Source organism: Canis lupus, chromosome 6 (genome assembly GCF_003254725.2).
Source record: "Canis lupus dingo isolate Sandy chromosome 6, ASM325472v2, whole genome shotgun sequence".
NCBI lineage: Eukaryota > Metazoa > Chordata > Mammalia > Carnivora > Canidae > Canis > Canis lupus.
In genome coordinates this window covers 39,981,116-40,000,094 of record NC_064248.1, presented here as the reverse complement: position 1 = coordinate 40,000,094, position 18,979 = coordinate 39,981,116, and the positions used below count along the sequence as shown (strand labels likewise).

Here is an 18,979-nt window from a genome sequence, read left to right as displayed (position 1 = left end):
CCTGGCTTAGTGAGGAGTCTGCTTCTCCCTCTCCCTCTGTGCCTCCACATGCTCATGCTTTCTCGATCTCTCTTTCTCAAATAAATATCTGTAAAAAAAAAAAAAAACCCTTAAGTCACAGATAAAAGACTGATGTAAAAACTCTTAAAAATCAAAGGGAAAAAGACAAAAGTAGAAAAATGGATAAAAGGAAGACATCCCACAGGAAGATCACAAATGGCCACTGTGTGAAAATTCTCACCCTCACTCATGATGAGAAAGATAAATGCAAATTAAAATCAGAGATATAAAAAAATAATCAGAGATAAAGGCGGAAGATTCATATGCTCTGGTGGGGAGTGATTTCCAAGATGCAGTAAGTGGAAAGAAAGTACAAAATAGTGTGCAAAGTTTGTGTTAAGAAAGACTGGGTGTTGTGTGATCCCTCTGCTGGGAGGCTTCTACTGGAGTCACACCATAGAGTTAGGAAGAAGAAGGGAGGCAAGGGGAAGGCTGGAGGGGAGTAGTGTTTAATGGGGAGAGTTTGAGTTGGGGAGGATGGAGCACCCAAGTGCTCCTACAGTTGTATTCTTAATTTATCACGATTTTTTTTAAAGAGGAGAAAAGATGAGGGATGTGAGGTGCAGAGCCGTGAACGATAGACAAAGGAAGAGGAATTGACAGGTAGTAATAAGAAACCACACCTTGGGGCGCCTGGGTGGCTCAGTGGTTGAGTGTCTACCTTCGGCTCAGGTGGTGATCCTGGGGTCCTGGGATCAAGTCCCACATCAGGCTCCCCATGGGGAGCCTGCTTCTCCATCTGCTTATGTCTCTGCTTCTGTCTCATGAATAAATAAATAAATAAAATCTAAAAAAAAAAAAATATAGTAGAAACCACACCAGCTGGCTCCGTTCAGAAGAGTGTGCAACTCTTGATCTCTGGGTCGTGTTTGAGTCCCATGTTGGATGTAAAGATTACTAAAAATACATAAACTTTAAAAAAGAAAAGAAAGAAACCACACCTTATGACCCCCAAACCAGGCCTTTTCTCCTTACTGTCCTGGTTTGGTATTGAGGATCCTCAGCCCATCTGGGGTTTTTATATTCACGGGCTCCAGAACAGGCCGGGGCCAGTAGGATCCTGCTGTAAGGAGGTGAGAGTTACCCGGAGAGGAAAGAAAGAATGCAAAACTAGAAAGGAGAGGAAATAATATGTATATAATTTGTTTCTTTTTGCAAAAAGAAACACAAGAAGGATAGACAAGGAACTAAAATGATTTACTGAAGTGGGTGGGGACAAGGTGTAAGGTATAGGGGTGGGAGTGAAACTGGTCTGAGCCTGCCTTTTATTTATTTTTAAAGATAGATTTATTTATTTATTTATTTATTTATTTATTTATTTATTTATTTATTTATGATAGAGAGAGAGAGGCAGAGACACAGGAGGAGGGAGAAGCAGGCTCCATGCCGGGAGCCCGATGTGGCATTCGATCCCGGGACTCCAGGACCGCACCCTGGGCCAAAGGCAGGCGCTAAACTGCTGCGCCACCCAGGGATCCCCTGAGCCTGCCTTTTATATCTTTGACTTCTGAACCATCCAGATATTCTACATAAGTACAAACAAAATAGCAATGATAGAAAACCAAATTGAATTCAAATAGAAATGAATGAACCTAGAAGTATATGGAATTAATAATATAACCACATAGGAGAGATTGATTCAAGTACCATAAACACAGTACTCTGTACCGTTAGTGGGTTATATTCAAAAGAAAAATAGAGCTGCAAAGAAACTCACTACAGAGTAGGTTCATTGTCGATCAACGTGGCAGGTCTGAGATCACTTGGGGTGTATGTCGAGCAGAGCAAATGGGAATTCTGGTGCTGGGAACCAGGATTCTCTGGGAGCAAGGAGAGGAAACCATGGTAGAAGGTCAGGGAGAGCCCTGTTGTCTTGAGACTCAAACTGAAGTATGAAGACATGACTTAAAAAATGATATCTTGCAGTGTCCTCGGAGAGAGTCTAAGAGTAGCGAGCACACCTGGCCCCAGATCGAGGTTGGAAACCGCATTTCCCGTAAAGGAACCAGGGATCCTCGGAGAAGTACCTTATTTCAGGCTTGAGGTGGGCAAAATTCACTGCGAGCCTGGATTATCTTGGACCGGAAAGCAAAGAGGTGTTCAAAAATTGATGAGGACAAGTCAAAAATGGAGCAGCTTGAATGGGTTCCCAGTGGGCAAATCTGGGACATTTGGAGTGTCAAAAAAGAGTAATGATGATAAAGGCTATATTAAATTTAAAAAGTCTGTGGCACACAGTAAGAGCCAGTCCTAGTGACACCCCAAAGGAGGCGCAGGGTTCCTCATAGACAGATGCCCTTCAAAGTAGAAATGACAGATTGAGAGATCCCTGTGTTACCGTTTTTTTGTGAATCAGTGTTTTGTGACAACCAACGTAATAATTGATTCAAGTCAGGTCATCAGTGGTTGTCAAAAATCATGGTGTAGGGCAGCCCATGTGGCTCAGCGGTTTAGCGCCGCCTTCAGCTCGGGGTGCTCCTGGGGTCCCGGGATCGAGTCCCACGTTGGGCTCCCTGCATGGAGCCTGCTTCTCCCTCTGCCTGTGTCTCTGCCTCTCTCTCTGGGTATCTCATGAATAAATAAATAAAATCTTTAAAAAATGAAACAAACCATGGTGTAAACATCTGAGGGGGAGGGGATGCAGGAGCCCCATGTCCTGAAGTGTCATTCCACAGATGGTTGATCCGGAGGGAGAGAACTTTACATTGGAGAAACCTGTCCGACTCCACCTTGACTAGGTGATAAAGCTCCGACTTCCCACCAATGGAGATGATGTGCCCCTTGATGGGATGTCGTGGGATGGTTAACATTCTTGCCAAAAATGTTTAACCTGAGTGAAATAATGAGAAATAACCAGACAGCCTAGACTGTAGGGCATTCTACAGTTGCCTGGACACTTGAAAATAGGTGCTGTAGAAAGGGTTGGGCACCCTTCCAGACTGAAGAGCTGAAAGAACTGTGACAAGTAAGGCCTGGTTCTGGGTTAGAAACTGGATTAAAAGGAAACAAAACAACCGTGAAGGCCATTATTGGGATGATTGGGAAAAATTGAATACAGAGGAATACTTGATATCAGTGGTGTCATAATGGTATTGTGTAGTAGGACGGTCCTTGTTCCTAGGAAATAAATATATGCTGGAAGTTTAGGGAGGCATCATGATGTCCAAAGCTTATTGATTTTTTTTTTAAAGATTGTATTTTTTTTTTTTTAAAGATTTTATTTATTTATTCATGATAGTCACACACACACAGAGAGAGAGAGGCATAGACACAGGCAGAGGGAGAAGCAGGCTCCATGCAGGGAGCCCGATGTGGGATTCGATCCCGGGTCTCCAGGATTGCGCCCTGGGCCAAAGGCAGGCGCCAAACCGCTGCGCCACCCAGGGATCCCAAAAGATTGTATTTTTAAGTGATCTCTATACACAGCGTGGGGCTTGAACTCATGACCCAGAGATTGAGAGTTGCATGCTCTACTGACTGAGCCAGCCAGGCGCCCCTCTGCAGCTTAAATAGTTCCACAACAAAAGTACTGGTATTTGGAAGAAATATGAAGCAAATGTTGAAGGACATTAGTAATTGGTGGATGTAGAGGAGGGTTATCAGGTGTTCTTTGTATTATTTAAACTTTACAGTGCGTTTAACATGTTTCAGAATAAAAAGGGATAATATGATACGGGAAGTTTATTGACGGTAATCTATATTTTGTCTTAAATGTTACATTTTGTGGCTTTTATGGGTCTTAAAAATAACCAACAAAAACCCCAAACCCTTTGTTCTTAAATAAAAGGAATGTTACACATGGACACAGGTGCTGGTTAATATCTCAGCACCCATGGTAGCATTTGTTGATTCATAGATTGCACAGGGTATGAAACTACCCTTCCTGTTGACAAAGGGGTTGAAATGTGAAGTTAAGAATAGCTCTAAGATGGGGGCAGCCCGGATGGCTCAGCGGTTTAGTGCCGCTTTCAGCCCAGGGTGTGAGCCTGGAGACCCGGGATCGAGTCCCACGTCGGACTCCCTGCGTGGAGGCTGCTTCTCCCTCTGTCTGTGTTTCTGCCTCTCTCTCTGTCTCTCATGAATAAATAAATAAAATCTTTAAAAAAAAAAAAAGAATAGCTGTATGCTGAAACCATCTTCTTATTTATCAGGGGGTGGTACTCCCCTAAGGGATGTAAGTGTCTTGTTCAGTGTACAGATTCCCTCAAAAGGAAATTGGGAAAGAACTCTCTTTTCCCTTCTCTATTGAGTGTATTCAAACGGATAAATATTTGAATAAATATGTAAAGCTTAGGAATACTTAGGGTGCCTAAAAATTAATTTCCCATCTGTGATTGGGCCTGTTTTCACTGCCACTGAAGTAGGAAGCATTTACATATGGTTACATATGGACTTTGACCCTCCAGTGGTAGGTCAGTCCTTGCTGAGCGTGTTGAAGCCCCAGACTACTGATTCGTAAACTCTGCCTTAGACGCTACCCATGCTTAAATGTTCTTGGGACACATACAGAGCTTGTGTTAATGTGAGTTCTGTCTGTCGATCTTGATTCTTTTAGGAAATGAAGTTAAAAAAATCTGAAACATGTTTTTATTGACTAAAAAGTAATCCCTTTGGGCAGCCCCCGTGGTGCAGCGGTTTAGCGCCCCCTGAAGCCCAGGGTGTGATCCTGGAGACCCCGGATCGAGTCCCACGTTGGGCTCCTTGCATGGAGCCTGCTTCTCCCTCTGCCTCTCTATGTCTCTATGAATAAATAAATAAAATCTTAAAAAAAAAAGTAATCCCTTACATGTTGACATTAATGACATTTTTAACAGTTTATTTTTTTTTTTTATTTTTTTTATGATAGTCACAGAGAGAGAGAGAGAGAGAGAGAGAGGCAGAGACACAGGCAGAGGGAGAAGCAGGCTCCATGCACCGGGAGCCCGATGTGGGATTTGATCCCGGGTCCCCAGGATCGCGCCCTGGGCCAAAGGCAGGCGCCAAACCGCTGCACCACCCAGGGATCCCTAATGACATTTTTTTTTTTAATTTTTATTTATTTATGATAGTCACACACAGAGAGAGAGGCAGACATAGGTAGAGGGAGAAGCAGGCTCCATGCACCGGGAGCCCGACATGGGATTCGATCCCGGGTCTCTAGGATCGTGTCCTGGGCCAAAGGCAGGCGCCAAACCGCTGTGCCACCCAGGGATCCCCCTAATGACATTTTTAAATGAAAAATACTACTTTCTGAAATAGTGAGAAGAGCGGCAAGTCTCTTAGGTGTCTGACTTAAGGGAGGAAAACTGGATTCTTACATCTGTGCTGTGAGCCATCTATTACTGTGTCCTGCAGCCTGTGCAGAGTCCACCGTGCATCCATGAGAGAGGAAGGGAAGCAGAGGATCCTGGGAACGTCATGAACCTCACGTGGTCTCGCGGAGCACTCGGGCGTCAGGGTCCCCGGCGCCCCTGACCACTGGTTGAGGACAGCTACCTTACCTGCCGAGGGGACTGGGTTGTTGACTGCTCTCAGCTGCTTGCACACGTGAGAGTCACTGAGACCCTGCTAACTAAGGCTGACTGTGGGACCCGCCCCAGAGGGTGTGTGTTGTCTGAGTGGGGTCTGCTTAGAAGTGTGTTTGTAGCTGGTTCCTGGTGATGCTGCTGTTCCTGGTCTTGGGGTCGTGGTGAGGAGCTGCTATTCTTGAGAGTTTTGAAAATGTTTGCATCTCACGTCTCAGCATCACCCTCCCTCCCCCTGCTGTATTTATGCTGACCTTAACTTTGCACAGGCTTACTTGGGGCCCCCCTGCTGGCCCCGCAGGTGGCCTCGGGGCTGCCCTCTGCCCTCACTGCTGTTGTCTGGTAGAGAAGCCCAGAAGCCAGAACCCAGCCTGAGGGGTCTGCGTACAGTGGCCTCTTCCTCCTGACACATCCCTGCTACTCTGTAGCCTCAGCGTGCTACCCTGTTTTTTGGTACTTATTTTAATTTTATATTTCAGCTTAATCTTAACTTTTTAACATGTGTGTAGTTGAAATAGTCAAGTAGTGTACTTCACGCTGCAGAACAGGAGGTCTGCAGGCCCCTCGGCACCCTGGCTCTTTCCTTGTCCTGTTCTTTTCCCCAGTTTTAGATGGTTTCTACGGACCTTCCCTTATGGAAAGTAAACCCACATAATTTCCTTTCGTTTCTTCTGTTCTTCGGTATAATTAACCCTGATGTGGGTTAAGTAGGCATTTTATGTTTGTCTTGATTGCAAACCCGTGGAGGATGCAGCGATGACCTTTCCTCTCTAATGCGACCTCTGGCTTTTCCTAGAATCACTATACATTTTCACTTGTTCAGCCTTCTGCGGTGTCTGCTGAGGATCTCACCATTGAGTATGAGCTCCTGGCCTTCCACCGTAGTGTCCTGGCCCCTGTTCTCACGCTGAGGCTCACTTCCCCACAGCCGGGCTGGTGTCCTGCTTTTGGAGCACCTCTGCTCTGCTGTCCTGACTCGGCCTCCTACATGAGGTTCCATGTCAGATACTCACCCAGGCTTTTCTTTTCAGGTACGACCCCTGATGCCCTCTTCACTTCCTGTGCTTTGCTTGGTCATCTGGCATTCCGTCTGTGGCCATTCCATTACTGTGTTCTTCTAAATGGGAACTTAGATGACCACCTGTGTGCATCTTCTGGAAGCTCAGGGCCTCTCCCCTGGAGCAGAGCAGTGTTTTTCCAATGGACTTGGAGGAGAGCGTGGGGAGAAGGTTCTGTCTTCAGCCCGTTGAACTCTGGCTAAGCCCCTCTCTGTCCTCCACAGCCTGCATCCTTCAGAACAGACCTAGTGCTTCTCTCACTGGCCTCTCCATTGTCCTGTGTTATGAGGACAGCAGGACTTGTTGGCATCACACAGCTGGAGACAGCTCTGGGACACAGACCGGTGCCCCCTCCCCTTCTCCCCTGAATGTTGTCTGTGGGAAACAATTGGGTTTAGCTTGTCCTATCTTGCATTCTGTGTAAGTTTTCATATTTTCACAAAGTCCACATACATGAAATTAGGTTTTTGTGACCCTAGAATATTCCATAATGTTGATGGACTAGGCATTTATTTTTGTTTTTCTCTCGGAGTAGTGCCACTACATCTCCAGTCATACAGATTACTTTTCACATACCTGACTTAAAGTGAGACTTCATTTTTGTGCTGGGAAAATTGGGATTATTGTCTTGGGCTTTGGAATTGTAGGTATCTGGAAGGGGTTTAGTCAGACTTTCTTAGCATTTTGGAGCTTTTCTCTGGCATCCGAAGTAGATAATAGAGGGACAAGGTAGTGCTTCTGGAGATCCCTCACCTGTTTGAGCAGAGGCTTCCTGCTCCTCCTGTAGAATAGAGCTCCTGAGACAGTAACTTGAGAGGCTGCAGGGCCCCCTGCATGTCCTGCCCCTGTGACCTGCAGGGGCCACGCGCGGTGCTGCTCTTTGAGGGGCAAGGTGCTGTGGGCATGCTGGCCGGGTTAGCTGTCACCAGTGCTCTTCATGGTCAGTCATGTTGGGGCTCTGTGGCCACCCCTCAGCGGGATGCTGCCTACGTCCAAGGTAACAGCCGAGGGGGAGCCTTGGAGTCAGACGTGCCTGGCCTTCATTTCTGGCTCAGCACTTGTCCCTCTATTCCCATGGCGAATGTGTGTGGCGGCTTTTATTGAGTATCTTCCCCGTACTGGCCGGTGTCATAGGTGCTGGGGACGAATGATAAGCAAGAGTGACACATTTCCTGCCCTTTCTTAAGATATTAAAGAGGTAATTGCCAGCACTGCAAGCTGATATAAATGCTGTGCAAGAAAAGCAGAGATTATTTGAGGTTGTGTAGTGGAGAATCCGACCTAGTTAGAAAGTTTCCCTTGGGGAAGTCACTTTTTTTTTTTTTTTTTTTTAAGGGAACTTTTAAGCTGACATTCTGAAGCTGAGTAGAATTAGTGAAGCAGAAGGTGGGAGAGGAGGGAAGGCAGGTGGAGGTGCAGTGGAAGAGTCTGGAGTGAAGAAGGAGGGCACGGAGTTGGAGGGCACAGGCCTGCAATCCCAGAGTCTCTGGAAGGGATTAAAGGGGTTAAGTAGAGAGGGGTAGGTGACAGGATCAGTTGTTTAGAAAGCAGGCTCAGCTTGGAGTGGGCAGGAGCGGATAGGGGAGAGAGAGGAGGGGGCCAGCATGGGGGCCAGCGCAGGCTTTGGCAGGGGCCTCTGCTTGGAGTAGGGGCTATGGGAGGAAGATGCAAGCTCTGGGGTGACTCCTGGGCTGTCTGTGGGTGTGGGAGGGGTGTGTGGGGACAGGAGGCAGTGGGCAGGTGTGAGCCCTGTTTCTGGACCACGGGAAGGGCAGTACTTTCTGGGCCTGGGGCTCGGGGTACCGTCTGAGTTCAGTGACAGGGAGCAGAAAGCTGACAGTCCCTGCTCCAGGAATGAAGGACGTGTATCATCCCACACAGGACGAGCCCCAGGGCTGGCTCCTGATAGCATTGTTCAGGTCTGGCCCCGTCTGATCCACTAAGCATGCTGCCCGTTGTCATCGTGGTCGTGGTGGTGGCAGCTGTGTCCCCAGGCAGAAAGAGGACCTTTCCCCTGTGTCTCTGTTGAAGAAACCCCTCTATAGTTTCCAGGCCCATTAGTAGCTGTGTTGGTTCACAGAGGCTCTCCAGGCAGGTCCCTCCGTGTGTGTGTGGGGGGGCCGGGGGTGAGCGTGCTTCAGCCTTGGACCTGCAGCAACATCGCCCAGGGGCTGTTAGGATGAGCATTCGCCTGTGGGTGAGGACAGGCGCCCTTCCCTGCGCCAGCCTCCCCTCGATTCCAGCGCTCTCAGTTCCCTTTTCCCGATTTTACTGTTTTCCTTAGCACTTAACACCATGTAGGAGATTCCATATTGTACTTAATCTCTTATTTGTCATCTCTGTTGTGTCCATTCCTACCATGTGCCATGAAGGCGCCCAGCAGGCCGGGCCTGAGCAGCGCTCCTAGAGGTCGGCTGAATTAAACGATTAAAGGAAGGATTGAGGTCTGCCGGCAAGGAAAAAGTGGAGAGTGGTGTCGGGAACCAGCCCGCAGTGACCAGTGCTGCCCATGCAGGACACCAGTGGAGACCTTGGGAAAACCAGTGACAGTGTCCAGTGAGAGGTGCGGGATATGCGGAGGAGAACGAGGGGGAGGCTGAGTGACAGAGGGTACCAGTTATTTTAAGGTAGGCGAGGGCCCTGGCAGGTGTCTGCTGCTCTAGGCCTCTCTCTAAATGAGACCTAATTCCCAGGAGGTTTTGAGCAATGAACAGGCAGGTAGAGCACTTTAGACTCTTGCTGACATCTGGAGAGTGCTGTGCATTTACTTACTGTATTCATACACATATCTACATATCTCTACACCCAACATGGGGCTTGAAGTCATAACCCCAAGATCAGGAGTCCTGTACTCGGGGCAGCCCGGGTGGCTCAGTGGTTTGGCGCTGCCTTCAGCTCAGGTCGTGATCCTGGGATCCCGGGATCAAGTCCCACGTCGGGCTCCCTGCGTGGAGCCTGCTTCTCCCTCTGCCTGTGTCTCTTCCTCTCTCTCTCTCTCTGTGTCTCTCATGAATAAATAAATAAAATTCTTTAAAAAAAGAATTAAATGAAAAAAAAAAAAAAAGAGTCCTATACTCTTCCCCCTGGGCCAGCCAGGCACCCCTTCAGGGGTGCTTTTCAAAGAATAAGTCAGCATGGGATGCCTGGGTGGCTCAGTGGTTGATTGCCCTGGGCTCAGGGCGTGACCCCGGGGTCCTGGGATTGAGTCCTGCATCGTGCTCCCTGCAGAGAGCCTGATTCTCCCTCTGCCTGTGTCTCTGCGTCTCTCGTGAATAAAATAAAATCTTTTTTTTTTTTTTTTTTTTAAGATTTATCTATTTATTCATGAGAGAGAGAGAGAGAGGCAGAGACACAGGCAGAGGAAGAAGCAGGCTCCACCCAAGGAGCCCGGTGCAGAACTCTATCCTGGGACTCCAGGATCACGCCCCAGGCCAAAGGCCAGGTGCCAAACCGCTGAGCCACGCGGTTTATTCAGGGATTCCCCTGAATAAAGTAAAATCTTAAAAAAAAAGGATAAGTCAATGCGGGCTCAGTGTGCAAAACCATGTTCTTTGAACTTTAATTCCCTTTGGGACATCTGAGGGGAATTTTAGAATCAACTGCATGTATATTTGTGGCTCATGACTCAAGAACTTGACCCTAGGGTGTTGTGGGGTTACCTGAAGCCGTGTGTACTGCCAGTGGCCCACTGTGTACTAAGCTCTGCATTGGCTTTTTATGGGAGTTGCCAAAAGAAAGTAGGAAAATGCATTTCTCACCTCCTAGGAGTTAATGGCTTAGAGGCTGTTTGAATTGAGATAGGAGTAGTAAATACTTCTAACATTTTTTTTTTAAAGATTTAAAGATTTTATTTTTAAAAGACTTAATTAATTAATTTATTTCCTGAGTTAAAGGCAGATGCTCAACTGCTGAGCCACCAGATGCCCAACTTCTAAGTTTTAAAAGTGTGTGTGTGGGGGGCTCTGTTTCTTGTCTGCGTGTTTGTTTTTGCTGTGTCTGCTGGGCCCTCTGAAATGATCAGACCCCATTTTCCTTTTGTTGATTTCTATTTAATTTTTATTGTGTGAAAAACATTTATTCTTCCTCCTAGGAATCTCGTATACCTGTTTCTGTAGGTGTGAGTAGGATTTTCAGTGTTATCCTCTCATTGCCTAAATAGACAAGCTGTAAAACATGGTGCATTTGCTCTGTTGTGTGTTGTGTTGTATCATTATGTTGTGTTACTCGTACGTATTACATGACACGGTGAGCTTGTAGTTTCCTTCTCCTTCCTCCCTCCTTCCTCCTTTTCCCTCCTTCCTCCTCTTCCCTTCTTCTTTCTCCTCCCTTCGCCACCTCCCCCTTCCTTCTCCTCCCTTCCTCTTCCCTTCTTCCTCCCTCTTCCTCCCTCCCTCCTCCTCTTTCCTTCCTTCTATCTCTCCTCCTTCCTTCTGCCCTCTTCCTCCTTCCTTCCTCTCTCCTTTCTCCCTCCCTCCCTCCCTCCCTCCCTTCCTTCCTTCCTTCCTTCCTTCCTTCCTTCCTTCCTTCCTTCCTTCCTTCCTTCCTTCCTTCCCCCTCCCTCCCTCCCTCCCTCCCTCCTTCCTCCCTCCTCCTCCCTCCTTCCTCCCCGAGGACCACATAATGTGGCTCTTCTCTGTAGGCCCAGCCATGTCTTTATTCCAGAGAATGTTTTCTGCTGAAAGAGAGCATCTTGCTCTGCCTCCAGCATCCTGCCTGTTGTCTCTCGGGATGGAAGTGAGCCTTCCTCTTAAAGACTTTCAGAAGACACAAAAGACACACCTTTTTTTTCTTCTAGGGGAGGAAAGCCTGTCTTCTGAAAAAAGATGGAGTGCTGAATCTGGGGATGTCAGGGCCTGAGAGCAGCCACATCAGGAGAGGCCGTCTGTTGATGGGAGAGGAGGCTCCCTGGGTTCCTTGGTGGCACAGCTGGAGGGTGAAAGGCGAGGCAGGCACTCTATCCACACCCGTCGCCTCTTCCTCACCCAACCTCCTTTAGAACAGAGAAAGATTATCTTGGGTCAGTACTCCTCATAGCTAACGTCATATTTATTTGTCCATTATTAAGAAAACAAATGTTTCAGAAATGTTTATCGCAGGACAGGACGCCTTCCCCAGTCTCAGTGGGCAGCGAGGATGTGTTCTCCCTTGGGACGGATCTAGCTCTCTGCATGTCCACCGCCCAGTCAAGCGCTGCTGATTAAAGGCCCGTATGTAGACAGGAGACAGAATAAATTACATGTGTGAAATATCCTGTAGTAGTAATAAAAATAATCCCTTATTCCCGACACTGTAGCTTCCACTACAAATTGATCTCACACACGTGAACTGTGATATGAGCTGTCACCCAGGCTAGAACGCTGTGCCCTGCCCTTGGGCAGACACGCCCTGCCCTTGTCTCCCCGCACCCAGGCCCCACCCCCTCTTCCCACCCCCTCTTCCTGTGATGGTCAATACCATCCGGGAGTGTGGTGATCAGGCAACGTGGTTTTGACTTGTGTGCTAAGGAGGAAAGAACCCAGGCTCCAGGTCAGAGTCTGAATCGGAGGTTCTGTGTGTGACGTGGGCTAATGTTCCTGCCGGCCTGTGCCTTGGGGGGCAGTGTGGGGACGATAGTGGAGGTTACAAAGTGAACCAGGTGTGTGGCTTCTTTAGCCCTGTGCCCCGTCTCCTCCCACAGGGCCCCCCGGGCCAGGGTCTCTGCCCCTTTCTGCATTGGAGGCCCTGGAGCACCCCGGAGTGCTGGTGGAAGCCAGGGCTGGGGCTGGCCAGCAGTCCCTTCTTGGCTAGCCCTGTGTGGGGTGAGACCCCGGGCAGTGCCGCTGGGCCACTTCCAGGTTCTCAACGTCTGTTGCACACAGAGTGGCCACAATGCTACAGACTGAGAGGTCCCGCTGTGCCACAGACGTGCTGCCTGGGGGTGAGGCCAGGAGGAGAGCTCGGAGCCTCTCCTCTGTGAGCCTGACGACTTTGCTGTGAAGGACAACCTGTCCTTCCCAAGCAGGTGGGAGCACTTGAGCTTGGAGCACGGTGGGTGCCGCTGGTTCGTGGGTCTGGGTGAACGCTGCTCCGCGGGTGAGGACTGCAGCCTCGGGCCGGGAGGCTTGTTTGCCAGATGGCTGTGAGGAGGCCAGAGGGAGTTGGTGAGACAGGCTGGATTTGAACCTGGACCCATCTCTGGGGAGGGTGCCTCGCTGGGCCCAAGTCAGTGTGAAGGGTACTTGGGGGAGTAGGGGACAGCGTGGGTGCTGGTGCACGTGCTTTGCCTTTGATAATTGTCCGCAAGGCTGGCCCGTGTCCGGGAGCTGCCGTCCTTTTGCTCAGCTCTGGCACCCCGAGGTGTTTGGATGCTGTCGTGGTTTCTACTTCTGGAGCAGTCCTTTTTGCTGAGCTGCTGGAAAGCAGACATGTGAGTGGCAGAAGGTGTTTTGCACCTGTGCTTGGGTTTCAAGGGCAGCTCCGTGAGTGACCCACCGTGGACCAGAGCCGGTTCTGCCCGGCTGCCTTGGTGGGTGGCTCTCTGCACAAAGGGACAGGTGGACGGTCTGTCTTGTTGGCTGCGATTCTGAGAGTGAGCAGTGCAAGGGGGTGCCCTCCTGTTCTCACCGTCCTCCTTTTTTTTTTTTTTTTAAAGATTATTTATTCATTAAAAAAAATATTTATTCATGACAGACACAGAGAGAGGCAGAGACTTTGGCAGAGGGAGAAGCAGGCTCCGTGCAGGAGCCCGATGTGGGACTCAATCCTGGGACCCCGGGGTCACGCGCTGGGTTGAAGGCGGTGCCAACCCCTGAGCCCCCCGGGCGCCCCTCACCGCCCCGTATACTCGTTTACAGAGTGTCCTGTCATTCTAGCACGGGGTGTGTGGGTTACTTTACTAACCCAGGGAAAACGTGGCTGAATTTTTTGGCTGTGGGGAAACAAAAAGTCCTTTTGTGAGAACTCTTCCTTATCAAGGTGATTCACTCTGGCTGGTGACAGAGAAAGGCAAGTCCCAGACACTTTCCTCTTGGTGATTTTATTTTTAAAAACCTCCTTCAAGGGACGCCGGGGGCCCAGGGGTTGAGCGTCTGCCTTTGCCCCAGGGCCTGATCCGGAAGCCCCGGATCGGATCGTTGGATTCTCCTCTGGGAGCCTGCTTCTCCCTCGGCCTGCCTGCCTCTCTGCCTCTCTCTCTGTGTCTCTCATGAATAAATTAAAAACTATAACAAAAAACTGCTTCACTGGGGATCCCTGGGTGGCTCAGCAATTTGGCGCCGCCTTCGGCCCAGGGCGTGACCCTGGGGTCCCGGGATGGAGTCCTGCATCAGGCTCCTGCGTGGAGGCTGCTTCTCCTCTGCCTGTGTCTCTGCCTTTCTCTCTCTGTGTCTCTCAAGAATAAATAAATGAACTCTTAAAAAAAACACACACAAAAACCATTCACTTACCTTGTGGTGATTTTACTTTTAAAAACCCCCTTCAAGGAGCCTGCCTTATACATTTCACAGGACGTACCAGTTAGTGAGGCTTTACATACCCAGAGACCATTTGGCATTCTGTTTTACTAAAGAACTTTCTAGTAGGAGGAATCTTAGTATTTGTGATGTTCTTATTGTGGGCTCCTCGCTGGCTCAGTTGGAAGAGAACACAACTCTTGATCTCACGGTTTTAAGTTTGAGCCCTGTGTTGGGCGTAGAGATTACTTAAATAAATAAAATCTTAAAAAAAACCAACCTGTTCTCACTGTTTGGTATTACCTTTAAAGCAATAATAAGAAACTTGAAAAGAAAAAAATGGCAGATAATGTTCATTTAAATTTTTTTTTTTTTTCATTTATTTATGATAGTCACACAGAGAGAGAGAGAGGCAGAGACACAGGCAGAGGGAGAAGCAGGCTCCATGCACCGGGAGCCCGATGTGGGATTCGATCCTGGGTCTCCAGGATCGCGCCCTGGGCCAAAGGCAGGCGCTAAACCGCTGCGCCACCCAGGGATCCCGATAATGTTCATTTAAATAAAAACATGCAAATAAGTGAGAAAACAAATCTCACTTAACACTAAATCTTCAAACTTCTAGACTCCTAAATCATTATTGTTATTACTATTTTTAAAGATTTTATTCACTTATTTGAAAGGGAGTACAAGCAGTGGGGAGGGGCAGGCAGAGAGGAACAAGCAGACTCCCCGCTGAGCAGGGAACCTGATGTGGGGCTCGATGTGGGGCTCGATCCCAGGATCCGGAGATCACAACCTGAGCTGAGGGCATATGCTTCCCTGATGGAGCCATGCAGGCGCCCTTTAAATTATTACTTATATGAGAGATGAACGAAACCAGAGTCCTGATTAACTTACAGTTTTAACCTACTCTAAATCAGTATATGGTCAGCATCTCTTAATAACTGTGTATCTACAACATGATTTTAGTGACTAGTTTTCCATCATATGATCAAATGTGCTGGAATTTGATTAATTCTGTTAAATTTGGTATGTTAAATTTTCACTTTTCTACATTATAAGCTTTTACGTAGATGAATCTTCTAGCACAGTTTTTATGATCTCCTTAGGTTAAAGTCTTAAAAATGGAATTGCTGGGGGAACAGATTTTAAAAAGTTTTCTTTCTTTTGTGACCAAACTGCTCTTTAGGAAAGTATTGCCAACCTGATGACGGGGAATGGTGTATCAGTGTTTTAATTTGCATTTCTCTTGTGACTGTATTTGAACTGATGTTCCTCTAAAGTGTTAGTGAACAAGTATTTCTGTGCACATGTGTCTTCTGTGTCATCGTATGGTGCTGGCTGGCCTGCAGCCTTCACTTCTTCACCTGTGATGTGGGGGTCAGCTCAGGCACCCTCTAAAATCTTAGGGAGAAAAATTAAAAAATATTACAAGTTTCTGTAGAGTTCCTTACTACTGTGTTACGGTTTTTTATAAGTTTCAGAAATAGGCTGTTGATCTGTGTCATTAAGGAATAAATACTGACTTTGTTTTGGTTTAACAGTTTGCTTTTATAGAGCAGCATGCAGAAGCTGAAGGCAGAGGAAAACAGCATGATGTTGAGCAGTATGAGAACCCAAAGACCGTTCATTTTGTACTCACTTAAACGTTTTCCCCACTGTCGAGTATCTCCTGGTAATTAAAAAAATAAACAACAAAACATTTTCCTAGGCGTTGGGTCTGTTCTACAGTTAACTTTGGCAGTGGTGGTCTGACACTCCAGGGTTCATGCTCAGCATTTAGAGCCTCTGAGATTTTTTATTCTTTTCAAGATTGGATCCTAGATACTATTCCAGTCTAGGAACTGTCACTTTGAGATTTAAACCAAATCTCAAAAAACCTAAAACAGAAACCACCCGTAAACTACACAGGAATCACTTTGATCTGGTCTGGTGTTGGGAATGGGAGCTGAGGGATGCTGTCCCCACTCATGTGGCTGGACTGTGGGGGCCTGAGTCCAGGCAGCTGTTGGCTCGTGTGCTGGGCCCCTCCAGGGAGCCCCGGGAAAGACTGTCTTCTCCTAGGCACTTACCCACTTTCGTCGACACCTCGGGTTGTAAACACCTACCACACACACAGGGGCCAGTGTTGAGGCTGTGGGTGGTTGGCTGCCTTAAAATAGGGATTTTAGGGATCCCTGGGTGGCGCAGCGGTTTGGCGCCTGCCTTTGGCCCAGGGTGCGATCCTGGAGACCCGGGATCGAATCCCACGTCGGGCTCCCGGTGCATGGAGCCTGCTTCTCTCTCTGCCTGTGTCTCTGCCCCTCTCTCTCTCTCTGTGACTATCATGAATAAATAAATAAAATCTTTAAAAAAAAAAAATAGGGATTTTACCTGTTTCAGATGACACCTGTAGCTGTGTCTGTTCTTGTCTAGTAAAATAAGCATCCTCCCATCACAGGCTGTGCTGTGTACCCGGGGTCCCTGAGGTGTGTGCCTGTCATCCCAGTTCTTTTCTCTGGCTGTAGGTACCTTCCTAGGAAACAAAGCAATTATTTGTACTATGTCTCGATTGTAGTCGTTTAAGAGCTTACTTCGGGACGCCCGGGTTGCTCAGTGGTTTGACACCTGCCTTGGCCCAGGGTGTGGTCCTGGAGTCCTGGGATCAAGTCCCATGTCGGGCTCCCTGCATGGAGCCTGCTTCTCCCTCTGCCTGTGTCTCTGCCTCTCTCTCTCTCTCTCTCTCTCTCTCTCTGTCTCTCATGAACAAATACATAAAATCTTTAAAAAGAAAAAAAAAAGAACTTACTTCTACTCGGAAGTAAGTGGACCAGTCGGGACGTGTTGGGCCCTATTGCACGCATTCTGCACCAGGGAGGTACTGTTACGCGTCCGGACTTTTGTGATTGGCGTCTTTCTTAGGCAGGCCGCCCTGCAGGGTGGCTCTGGGATTCCTGTTCTTCCAAGGGAGAGAGAGGCCTTTCCTTGATGCAGAGTGTGGGACTCAGGGGGGCATTGGGCTCTCCCTTGGGGAGGTGAGGGTCTGTTGCCATACAAGGGAGACATGAGGTCGACTCTGGGCAGCCCCCACTCCAGGACAGAAGGGGTGTTCCTATGGGGCATGTTTTGTACTGGCCATAGTCAGTTCCAGGGGCGGTAAACTGACTCGATCCCATGATGAGCTTCCCCCTGTTGCTTCTAGCTTCTCGTTGCTGTAATGGATTCCTCTTTTTCCTGAGTGAATGTTTATTGGGCACCTGTTGTGGGCCAGGCCAGGTACTGCTGCTCTTGCCCTAGGGTGCATCTGTGAACAAAGTAGACCAGAACCCTGGGATTTCCCTCGATTGATTGATTGATTGATCTATCTATCTATCTATCTATTTATTTTAAGATTTATTTATTTATTTATTTATGAAAAAGAGAGAGAGAGAGGCAGAGACACAGGCAGAGGGAGAAGCAGACTCTATGCCGGGAGCCCGACGTGGGACTCGATCCCGGGACTCCAGGATCGCGCCCTGGGCCAAAGGCAGGCGCTAAACAGCTGAGCCACCAGGGGATCCCCTCCTCATTGTTTTATTTATTTATTTATTTATTTATTTATTTATTTATTTATTTATTTATTTTTTTTCCTCATTGTTTTAGATGCAGTGTATCCATAGAGTGCAAAAGTGTTTAGTGACACAACAGATACGTTCCTAAAGGAACATTTCCCCCCATTTATTCCATTGTATTTTCAGAAACATTCTAGAAAAAGAAATATCTTTACGTGAAGATTAGCTGCAGGAAAAAGTATACATTTCTATCTATTTATGTTTTTATTTTTTACTTTTTTACAATTTATTTATTTATTCATGAGAAATACAGAGAGAGAGGCAGAGACACAGGCAGAGGGAGAAGCAGGCTCCATGAAGGGAGCCCGACGTGGCACTTGATCCCAGATCCTGGAATTCCGCCCTGAGCCACAGGCGGACGCCCAACCGCTGAGCCACCCAGGCGTCCCTTATTTATGTTTTTAAAAGATCTTACTTATCTATTCATGAGAGACACAGAGACACAGGCAGAAGGAGAAGCAGCCTCCCTGTGGGGAGCACAATGTGGGACTCGATCCTGGGAGCCCGGGGTCATGCCCTGGGCTGAAGGGAGATGCTAAACCGAGCCACCCAGGTGTCCCAATAAATAAAATCTTAAAAAAAAAAAACCCAAACATGGTTATTTCAAGAAAAGTGTAAGATGGGTGTGGTGCGTTGATGGTTGCCCCCAAAGAGATCCAGGTTCTAATTCCTGGAAGTGGTGAGAGTGACCTTATATGACAAAAGGGACTTTGCTGGTGTCGTTAAATTAAGGGTCTTGAGGCGGGTTTTCTTTTCTTTTTTTTTTTTTTTTTAATAATTTTTATTTATTGGGATCCCTGGGTGGCGCAGCGGTTTGGCGCCTGCCTTTGGCCCAGGGCGCGATCCTGGAAACCCGGGATCGAATCCCACGTCGGGCTCCCGGTGCATGGAGCCTGCTTCTCCCTCTGTCTATGTCTCTGCCTCTCTCTCTCTCTCCGTGTGACTATCATGAATAAATAAATTTAAAAAGAAAAAAATGTTTAAAAAAAAATAATTTTTATTTATTTATGATAGAGAGAGAGAGAGAGGCAGAGACATAGACAGAGGGAGAAGCAGGCTCCATGCACCGGGAGCCCGACGTGGGATTCGATCCCGGGTTTCCAGGATCGCGCCCTGGGCCAAAGGCAGGCGCTAAACCGCTGCGCCACCCAGGGATCCCGAGGCGGGTTTTCTTGATGGACCTTCTCGGTGATCGTAGTCCTTCTGAGAGGGAGGCAGAGGGCGATTTGAGTGCAGAAGAGGAGGTGGCGATGTGGAGACCGAAACAGAGACTGGGATACGACTGCTGCAAGCGGAGGGGGTGCTGGCAGGCGGGACGGGGAGCTGGGGGTTGGGCC

General features: G+C 48.1%; 1 protein-coding gene and 1 long non-coding RNA gene across 4 annotated transcripts in view; both read left to right on the top strand.

Moving 5' to 3' along the window:
• RAB11FIP3 (RAB11 family interacting protein 3) overlaps positions 1-18,979 on the top strand; it is a 79,740-nt gene that overhangs the window by 8,009 nt on the left and 52,752 nt on the right. The gene's annotated exons all lie outside the window — the stretch shown is intronic.
• On the top strand, positions 1,299-16,635 carry LOC112640633 (uncharacterized). 2 transcript variants are annotated; one of them, XR_007411330.1, is made up of 4 exons: positions 1,299-3,025; positions 5,395-5,586; positions 8,995-9,185; positions 15,597-16,635. It is a non-coding gene; the product is annotated as an uncharacterized LOC112640633 (long non-coding RNA). The 2 variants fall into 2 exon arrangements; XR_003124117.3 differs by lacking the exon at positions 1,299-3,025 and having other exon boundaries at positions 4,917-5,586.